At 42.8% G+C, this 10,883-nt stretch overlaps 1 pseudogene; it reads right to left on the reverse strand.

The window, feature by feature from the left end:
• Nucleotides 1-9,007: 9,007 nt before the first annotated feature.
• Nucleotides 9,008-9,940, reverse strand: LOC147423031 (ATP-dependent Clp protease ATP-binding subunit ClpA homolog CD4A, chloroplastic-like; annotated as a pseudogene).
• Nucleotides 9,941-10,883: the final 943 nt, after the last annotated feature.

Below are 10,883 nucleotides of genomic sequence, written 5' to 3' on the forward strand. Positions count from 1 at the left end.
ATCGCGTACATCCTCAAAGAACCAGGACGTACATCAATGCCCTGCACAATATTTCAGACGCCCTTTGACACAAGAACGTGTTGCATCATATAAGCCCACATAGGGTAATTGTCCCCATCCAACCTGTTCTCAGCAGCAAACATCTTGAACACATCTATGTTGTTGTTGTCAGCCATGGTAAATGATGCACCTGATGTGAAAACTGCCCAAAAATAGGAGAAATGTAGCGAGAACAACATGTGCTATATAGCACAAACCGTAGAAGACTGTAAGGCACCTGTTATGAAGAAAACGACATTGACAAAAATTTTGCAGAAAATGACAAAATAGCCTATGCAGTACTGCCTGTACTCGAAATGAAGGGTGAAATGAGCCCGAAATATTTGTCGACCTGCAAATGCTTGCCAAAGCTCACTGAAATCGGAGAAAATGAGCAGGCGTGTACTGGAGCAGCTGGCGACTAAGCCCGAAAGGACGCAACCTGCTTTCATACCAATTGTTGGAATTAGGGTTGCAGAGAGACATAAACAGCTTGGAGAAGACGAAGGAAGCTCAAGGCACACAATAGAGAGTGTGTTACTTAGTGTGCAATGGAAAGATAGATAGCCCTAGAGTGATGGGCGTATATACAATGCTCGGGGGAGAAAACCTCCTACAGAGGAAACCTCACTACCACATGTATATGGTAACAATAACTTCTTCCCATGTGAGCAGATAAGCTCCACCATTTCGACCATATCTCCCAAACCGTAGCTCCAAAAATTATAAAACAAATAGGGACATAAAATCAGCTCAACGCCTACAACTTTTTTTGTTGAAAACCTTTTCGAATTTGGAATGGGAAAAATAGAGAAAAACCCCACAAAAATATGTGTTTGTCTTTTTTCTTCCAAAGGTCTTTGAGGTGGGTCCCTCTTGACTCCATGTGCAAGCCTTGTGTCCACAAGTGAATTATGCTTGAATTTGATAATATTTTGTTGACTCTAACTCCACAATGCATAAGATTCTCCTCGCTTTCACTATAGACTCTTATTCTTCAACTATAGTGACAGTCAGGTAGAATTAGCATTCAATGAATTTTTCTTTTTCATAGGGTTTGTTCCTACCTCTCCTTATTTCCAAGATCTAGTGTCAAAACCATAGCTATGTATAAAATAAATACATAGATTTTTTGTGATTTTAATGCATCAGGTCCCTCCACCTCCGTGCTTGCTTGCTAAACCTGTCGGCTATTGTCCATATTCCCGTATTCCCATGGATAGACTTGGGTAATCTTAAGATAAAATCCATGGATATACTCTCCCATGGTGAATTAGGGATCGGTATTGGTTGGAGTAATCCAGGTTGCTTCCTTCTATCATAGTTAGTCTTTTGGCATACCACACATTTTGAAACATACTCTCATATGTCCACTTTCATGGTAGTCTAATAGAAGTACACCTCTACTCCTCAAAGAGTGTTACCATGCACCGAGCGATCTTTTCCGAGCAAGGACAAACCCGAGCAAGTGTTTGGACACGATATAGTAAATTTTATCGTCAATAGATTATTTATCATTTGTTATATATTCATGCACCACAACAAAAAGGGTTATCGATGAATAGACTACCTCCTAAATTCCAAAACATCAAAGTTTACTTTTAAGAAAATAAACACAATATTTGAAACTATTATCTTCTCTCTTAGGCTCGCTTGGGCTTCACATGTTTGAGCATAAACTAAGATTGATAGAATAATAAGAGCTCTAGCCCTGTACTTAATGTTCAAGTCATCGTAAGTTTCTTTTTGTAAGGTCATTTGTAGTGCTCCTATGTCCGATACTTTTGTTCTTGATTGTCATTTTTTATACTTGAGAGCATGTGCATCCTTCCTCATCTTAGACGCATCAATTTGATATAAATTTGTTGCACCTCATTAGTTCATTTATACACCAATCATCTTTTCCATGTCGTCTTGTCCTATCTATACTCTACAAGGCTATGATCTTCATACAAAGACACCCTTCTTACACGACACATCACTGACAAACACCATAACTAATTATGAAAGGCTTCTTTTGTTACAATAAAATCATGTTTTTCCTCAATTGACCAATATAGGAATTTTTTAATCAATTTACAAAAACAACAACAAAAATTTATAGAGTTATATGCCTAGAATTTTCTAGAAGGGCATCGTCCTAGGTGTTTGGGAAAAATGTGTCTCAGCTTAATATCATGTCCTTTTCGATTTCAAAAATGCCCGTTGACTCTCCCTCTCCCTCTTATTTTTAGAAAATGCCAGGCACCCCACATGGTGCATGAAATAACTCTCTCTCTCTCTCTCTCTCTCTCTCTCTCTCTCTCTCTCTCTCTCTCTCTCAGTCGTTTTTTGACCTAGTAGATAGCAGTTCACTCTTTTGACCATAACTTGCTCATCCAAACTCCGATTTAGGTGATCTATAGCCTCAATCGAAGAGCACGAAGCCCTCTACGCATTGGTGTAAAGACAGAATTTTTCTGTGTAATGGAAGGCTTTGCTGTAATAGTATCTCAGAACTGAAAAAACTGTCAAAACTTTGCGTTTTTGTTGCCGACTTGAAGGCAATGTCAGACAAAACTCGCAAGGGTGGAAAAGCCACACTCGCCATGGAGAATGATGCAAAATCTCCAAGGAATTTGGATGCTAATCCAACCACATCATCTACAACAACGGAAGCAATGATCATGGCTTACTTGATCTCGTTACAAGAAACCGTCAACAAACAAGGTGAAGAGTTGCGCGCACTTGCAATGGAGAATGGTACTTTAAGAGTTCTCGTTGTGGAGAATGAGCACCTCAAGAAGGTTCTTGAAATGCAAACAACACGCTTGATGCATCTTGAGAATGAAGTTCAAGAATGTAAACGCTCTCTTGTTGACATGAATGTATTGAAAGAGCACTTGAACTAAGTTGAGAGTGATCATGTATTGAAAGAGGAAACAATAGATACAATACGACATGATGTATGTGAGATGAGAAATGCATCCAAATCATGGGCTGATATATGTAAGGATAATGTGGTTTCTACATCTCCTATCACGCAAGCCGTTGTCCAAGCAAAGAATGTAGAGAATGTGGACACTCAAGAATTGCACGAACGACAAAAACGCTCAAAGAACATCGTCATTGTGGAATCAAGGAGGAAAGCATGGAAACACCCCAATCTCTTGCAGTTGCTATTGAAGAGTTTTTTGCTACACAATTTGGCATGTCAGGAATCATGGCTTATGGTGCACATCGAGTTGGAAAACAAGAAGTCCCTCGCTCGGGAGAAAGACCTATTGTATGTACCATGGCTGATGAGGTAAAGAGAAAGATCATCCTTGACTATGGTTGGATCTACCTCAAAGGAACATGTTGTAATGTATATGAGGATCGCACTCTTATGCAACAAAATGTACGTCGCAAAGCATATGAGGAAAGAAGCAAGAAGGTTAAGGTATCACCTCAAGAAGAAAAGCCACTTAAGGAGGATGCAAGTCCACCCAACAAATAGGGACACATGATCTATGAGACCAACTCACGCTTGCGAATAAGCTTTTGGAATTGTAACGGGTATTCATGGAATGCGGGAATTGGCATTGATGAGCTTACCAATGACTCCGATGTGATACTTCTTGTCAAAACATGGGAGCATGATGCGCAACGAATTCTTGGATTTGACAAATACGATGTGCATTCTTTGATGTGGGCCAAAAATGCAAAGCAACGAAGAGGCCAAGGAGGCGTAGCATGTATGACCAAAAAGGGTTTGAAAGATGTTTCCATTGTCAAAGAAGATAAGTATAAACGCTACTTATGGCTGAAAATCAGCCTACCAAATGGTCAAGTCATGTTTGTGGCCGGTTGCTACATTCCTCACTATGACTCCAACTTTTATGCTTGCTTGAATATGGATAGAGATCAGCCCTTTGTTGAACTAGAGGAAGACATTGCTCATTACAAGGATCAAGGTGAAGTCATTGTTTTTGGAGACATGAATGCTCGCACAAATATGTTACAACACGACACACAACAAGTAGACATGCCACATGTCTCTAGAAGAATGGATGACTCATACATGTATAATCGAAGTTCTAATGATGCAAAAGAAGTGGATCACTATGGAAAGTCACTTCTACATATGTGCAATAGTACCGGAATGCTCATTGCAAATGGTGTATCTCTATGGCAAGGCACCAATGACTTTACATGTAGAAAGCACAACGGTGCTATCGTGATTGACTATATGTTGTTCTCGGAAGCCACTCTAGAATGCATACAAATCTTTACGCTTGGTGAATGGAATCCGGAATCGGATCATAGGATGTTATGTATTGACCTCAAGTGTGGTAAACGGCCCGAGCATGTAGCCTCCAATCATGATGTGAATCATTTGTACCTACGTCTAGACCTCAAACGAGCACTTATATATGCTGATATGGTGGACCAAATGTTAAGCATGATAGAGCATCAAGAGAGCCCAACATTAGAATGCAAGTGGAAAGTTTTCAAAGAAGTAATTTTCTCTTGTGTGAAGGAATGCTTTTCGGTGAAACACATGTCTTGCAAAAGGTCTAAGAAGGGTAGCACCAAGAAGAAATGGTTTGACATGGAATGTAGTCAAGCCCGAAAAAACTTGCTAAGATTGGATGCAATCAAAGACAAGGAAGTTTACTTGGAATGTTCACACACATACAAAGCACTTGTTCAAAAGAAGAGGAGAAGGTGGAAAGTCAAAAAACAACTTCTTTTAGCACAAGAGAAAGCACATGCATGTGGCAAGTTTTGGCAAAATCTAAAAGGCAAGCGCGTTGAGAGCTTTGGTGACTTGACTCTTGAGGATATGTATATGCATTGTAAGAACCTCTATGAGCAACCCAATGTTGATAAGATGGAGTATTGTAGCTCCCTTTCGTCTATGTCTCCCTTCTTTACCATTGAAGATGTATGCCGCACGCTTGAGAAACTTGCTACTCGCAAGGCAGGTGACCTTCAAGGTATCAAGGCTGAAATGATTAAATGGACAAGCAAGAAAACATGATATTGGATATGCGATATCTTTAACCTTGCACTTCAGTATGGCATGCCTCATGATTGGAGTGCAAATTGGATCAAACCTTTGCGCAAAGGAGGAGATGTAAACAATGTGAACAACTATCGCACTATAATGGTTGGTTCTTTGATGGCAAAGTTATTTGGATGTATCATGGAGATGAAGATAAGTGAATGGGCTGAAAAGAATGGCAAACGCGCACTTGGCCAAGCAGGTTTTCGAAAGCATCATAGCACTATTGATCACCTTGTCACTCTTCGAGTTCTTATGGAAGCGTCTCGATTGAAAGGAAAAAAGTTGTATTGTTGCTTTGTGGATTTCAAGAAAGCTTTTGACATGGTACCGTGAGGAAATATTTGGAGACGTATGCAAAGTCTTCAAGTGCCAAGAGAATTTATGCATGCAGTCTTTCGCATCTACCAAAAAGTGATATGTCGATTACGTATGGGAGATGGAATTTCAGAATTTTTTGCAAGCACTATTGGTGTCAAACAAGGATGCCCACTTTCCCCAACCCTCTTTGGGCTACTCATTGATGAATTGGAATGCATGGTTCTTGACTTTATGCAGCAAGAAGGCATAGAAGAGGTTAAGATCGGAAATGCGGTGATCATGCTTTTGCTTTATGCCGATGATATAGTACTCTTGGCACATACCTTAGAAGATGCACAAAAGCTTATGAGTGTCTTGGAACGCTTTTGCCTACATAGCGGGCTGATCGTGAATGGATCCAAAACCAAGGTTATGCTTGTAAAGACCCTCAATGATGAAAATCCATGCATTGTATACAACAATGAGAAACTTGAAGTGGTAGATCACTTCAAGTACCTTGGCCTTGAGGTTCCATCCAATCATAAATGGAAGGATTGTGCAATGCGTCGCTTGGAAGCCGGAAAGAGGGCCTATTATGCATTTGAGAACATGTGCAATGCAGGAGAGATCAAGTGTTGGGCTCTCAAAAAGTACCTCTTTGACACATTGGTGACACCGGTGCTTCTTTATGGAGTGGAGGTGTGGGGTGGAAGCATCGGGAAGTTTACTTGGAAAGAGTTTGAGAATGTTCAAAAGCGTTTTCTCACCAACTTTCTCCAAGTCAAGACACAAACACCCTACATGCTCTTACTTCTTGAGTCCGGATTGCTTCCCATTGAGGTCTTGGGCATGCAAAGGGTTGTGGAGTACATGCGTAAGACACAACGTAGCCCTTTGCATCGACTTCCTAGAATCGCATATGAAGCAAGTCAAATGGTTCAAAAGACATGCAAGAGCAAAATACTAAGTTCGGGGTGGATGCTTGATATCAAGAAATGGTTTGGAAGATGGGATGCATGTCACTTGGTCAAGGATGCGTCAATCGACTCCCAAGTTAATGAGGCCTTCTTACAACGCCAATGTATCACGGCTTGGGAGAAATCCGGAGGTTCTCGCTTCAGCCATTACACCACACACGTTGCCCCAAACTACAAATCTCTCTTCTTCTCGGAACAAGGTACCCGAACCCATTCCTACATCCTTGAGCCCATCTCGTTGAGTGCGATCCGCACCATTGCCTCCATTCGTCTTAGCTCCCATTCTCTATGCTGCGAGACAGGACGTTGGGGCACTGGCGAGGAGTGTCATCGACTTTGCACCTTATGCCCTCGTCAAGTGCGAGAGAGTGAGTACCACACACTACTTGAGTGATCAGCTTTTGACCACATTAGGTCCTCTTTTCACCATATATTCAGCCATGATCTCTCTCTACATACCTTCCTCTCCCAACCACGATGTGGACTCTCTATTGCGACGCTCATTTCAGCCATTTTTGAGCATCGAGAGTCACTTATGAACTCCACTCACACCACGTGACATGTTCATTTGGTCCCATAGGTCATATTTGACCTCCCAGGACGATAATAGAACTATCTATCTCTCTCGATAAAGAAAAAACTAATCCGTTACTCTAATTCAAGACAAACCTCACAAAATAAGACGTCTCATGTCTTGCTGGGTATTCAGTATTAACAAACCAGATACCAATCTTTGCTTATAGAGAAGGCAAAAAGTAGTTCAGCCTTGATAAAAGGTGGTCCTCCAAACAAGAAATTACCCATAGCATACACACACGCTATGTTACAGCTTCCTTTTGAATCACCGACCATGGTCAATGTTGAGGCGGCTTTGATAGAATCATGAGACATGATGATTACATGCATTACTTATTTATCAAACCATTTTTTTTTTTGCCAGCAGTCACTTTAGAAGTTAGCAACAGCTTGTGAATTCCAAAGGGCCACATACTGAAACCTCACCATCAATCCTTTGCTGGCACAAAGACACCTCACACAGTACCCGATTAGCACAATTATGACGAGGGCTAGCATACCTCACAAATATCGGATCAACGCAATTATGACAAGGGCTAGTATCACAATCAAAAGAACCATCAAGATGAGGGACATCACTGAACACCCACTGCTTATCTTCTGCCCTAGTACGCCTAGCCTCCTCTGCATAGCGTTCAGTTGTGTATTTGTTCTGTCTGTGTCGTCATCTAAATTATCCAAAAGCTTTGTGTGCAAATCCAACGTTTTATTTACAGCCAAGGAAACGTTTTTTGTGCTTGTCACTGTCTCTTCATGATTCAAAAGGTCATCATCTCCCGCATGATCTGTCAGACTGTCATTGAAGCCGAGCAATTCCATAGTTATCTAAGCCTGTTGTTCTATTGTTCTCTTTAGGTTCCCCTCTCCCATCCCGACCCAATAGATTAATCCTGTTAGAAGCTTGGGAGGAATTTAGGCTGTTTGACATCTGATTCATCCTAGAATGAAGACTCAGAAATCTGTCTTGTTGTTTGCTTAATTCTTTTTCATTCAAAGATTTGGTGAGGGAAGGATTGATCAAGAGGGACTGAAGGCTGTCAAGGTGGGTACCAAGCATGGTGATCTTCCGTCTGCAGTCAAGACACAACAAGCAATCATATACGATCAGAGTGCCATTGAGCACATGGACAACTTTAAGGGATCCATTAGTAAGTGAGGCAATTTTGGATTCACAGACAACCACAACACAAAGTTTCAAAAGACCAAAAATGCAATATCACTAAGAGATGACTGAGTGAGCATAGGACGTCAAAGAGAGAGCAATGTATTACTAGCTTGTGGCAAAAACGAGGCGGGAGTTGTTAGCAGCACGGGACCCACTGCCAACGGGGGCTTCGAAGTTGCTCTCTGCAATGCACGCTACTATATCCTCTGCAAGCCAGACTGCATCTTCAAACTCTTGGATCCATGAATCATTTTGTGCCATCATATATGACCCTACAATGACGTGCAAAGGAAGAGCGGTCCCAAGTTCATGCGGGAACGAAGGGCGGGGGCACCTTCAAAACGCGTTCACAGTCCCTCACATCACGCCAATGTCAAGCATAAAAAACAATATGCTCTCTCTCTCTCTCTCTCTCTCTCTCTCTCTCTCTCTCTCTCTCTCTCTCTCTCTCTCTCTCTCTCTCTCTCTCTCTCTCTCTCTCTCTCTCTCTCTCTCCTTCCTCTGCAGCCCGCCACCTCTAGCGGCCTCCTTCAGGCGTCCCTTTTCACCTTTCCATGCGAGGCTCGGCCCTCTCAGTTCTGCAGACCCGCTCCGTCTAGGCAACCTCTGTAGGCAGCCCCTGCTCGGCCAAACTGGCTCCGCGACTCAGTCCTGCTCAGGATAATTAAACGAAGAGAGAGAGAGAGAGAGTTTTACAGTAGAGAGGGTCGGAGAGAATATGGGGGTTTGGTCTCTCAGTTTTTTAAAAAAAACTGTGTGTGTGTGTGTGTGTGTGTGTGTGTGTGTGTGTGAGAGAGAGAGAGAGAGAGAGAGAGAGAGAGAGAGAGAGAGAGAGAGAGAGAGAGAGAGAGAGAGAGAGAGAGAGAGAGAGAGAGAGAGAGAGAGAGAGAGAGAGAGAGAGAGAGAGTCATTGTGCGAGAGCTAGCAACTGAGAGCGAGGTGTTTCTGCTGTGTGAGGGGGTTATCATTGTTGTTGTGTACTGAGGGGGTGTAGAAATGGAGCAAGGGCTACCTTAGACAGTGATCGAATGTCCAGGCTGAAAATCCTCTTTCGAGCTATAGCCTGGGAGACATCTGCACCGCAAGCGATCATCTGTGCAATGCCCTCCACAATGGCAGTCTTTCCCACGCCAGCCTCGCCCACAAGGCATGGATTGTTCTTAGTCCGACGGCCGAGAATTTGGATTGCGCGCTCGATTTGAGATTGTCTACCAATGACAGGGTCGAGCATACCTTGTCTTGCGAGCTTTGTGACGTCAGTAGAAAAAGCATGCAAATAAGACATGAAAATTGCATCCGTTATTGCTGCATCGATGCTGGCGGGAGTGATGGTGATACCCTCAGGCGGGAATATAGAGATGCCTTTCTTCCGCCTAAAATATCGATTGCGAGTGTTTGTAGTGGTACCGCGATCGAGCATGTCGCTTCAATATCTTTGTATAGGGCCATCATTTGGATCACTTCACTTCTGACACGAATATAATCAACTCCAAGTGTGTCTAACACAGAGACGGCAACGCTACATTCCCTTTCTCTAAGTAGTCCCAGCAGCAAGTGCTCGGGGCCAACAAATCGATAACCCAAACACCTTGCTTCAAAGCAAGAAAGCTTCTCCACGACGTGCTGTGCTTCCAAACTTAGCTTGATCTGAGGACATAACTCTTCGTCTACACTATTAATGGAGCTGCATCCGGCAGGATCGTCGGCCGGCGCTTGTGCTGTGCTAGTGTAGGTAATGCAGTCCTTGGTGATGGCGCGCAGGGCTTGCAAGTGAACGGAATTGGAGGTGAGAGCGATGGCAGGGATAGAGGAGGCATCGTGCAAGAGAGAGATCAAGAGATGGTGGGAGCCCATGCACCTACTTCATTGTGTGCTCGTCCACCACCAGCTGCTTACACGACATCATTAGTAAGCCTTAAAATTCTCTATTGGTCCCCATTCTCATCCGCTTTGTACCAAATCTACACTACCCAGTTTACTGCAAAATGTGGGATCTAAGAATGCCCCAAATCAATCCGCGGACTGATTGAAGGGGTTTTTGCTTAAATGATTATAATATATGGCCCCCACCACACACACTGAGATGGAAATTTTTGATTCAAAGCTGTGACGTCCATGGCTCCGTCAGTGGCTCGACCCCTTGCCCATTCCGGAGGGTCATTGGACACAACCAAACGCAAGGGTGTAAGCGTGCTTGAGCCGAAGAATTGGGGCCTCCATGCCTACTAGCTGAATCCAAATGTCGCCAATCCTCTACCGTCAAATGCCCTACGCAAATATTGTGGATGTCCTTCAGGTCCTCAAATTCCTTGCAGATGCCATCCCTCAAATCTTCATTTGGAAAGATTCAATGGAGTTTATAAAAAATTGATTAGCTACAAAGTAGTGCTTGAATATGTGGAGATGGAAAATTATTTTGTCGACCAGACGGTACCATTTCTCAAAATTTTGGTTTACCTGGATGGAGCTTTAAGTTTTGATTGTTGTGTGTGTGTGTGTGTGTGTGTGTGAGAGAGAGAGAGAGAGAGAGAGAGAGAGAGAGAGAGAGAGAGAGAGAGAGAGAGAGAGAGAGAGAGAGAGAGAGAGAGAGAGAGAGAGAGAGAGAGAGAGAGAGAGAGAGAGAGAGAGAGAGAGAGAGAGATAGAGAAGAAGAAGAAGAAGAAGAAGAAGAAGAAGAAGAAGAAGAAGAAGAAGAAGAAGAAGAGAGTTCTAACATCAGAGTGAGTCTATATCTGATAGATAGATTTTATTATCGTCCTTGGAGGTCAAATATGACCTATGGGACCAAAGTTACATG

The sequence above is a fragment of the Adiantum capillus-veneris genome, chromosome 26 (genome assembly GCF_014529385.1).
Source record: "Adiantum capillus-veneris isolate H3 chromosome 26, ASM1452938v2, whole genome shotgun sequence".
Taxonomy (NCBI): Eukaryota; Viridiplantae; Streptophyta; class Polypodiopsida; order Polypodiales; family Pteridaceae; genus Adiantum; species Adiantum capillus-veneris.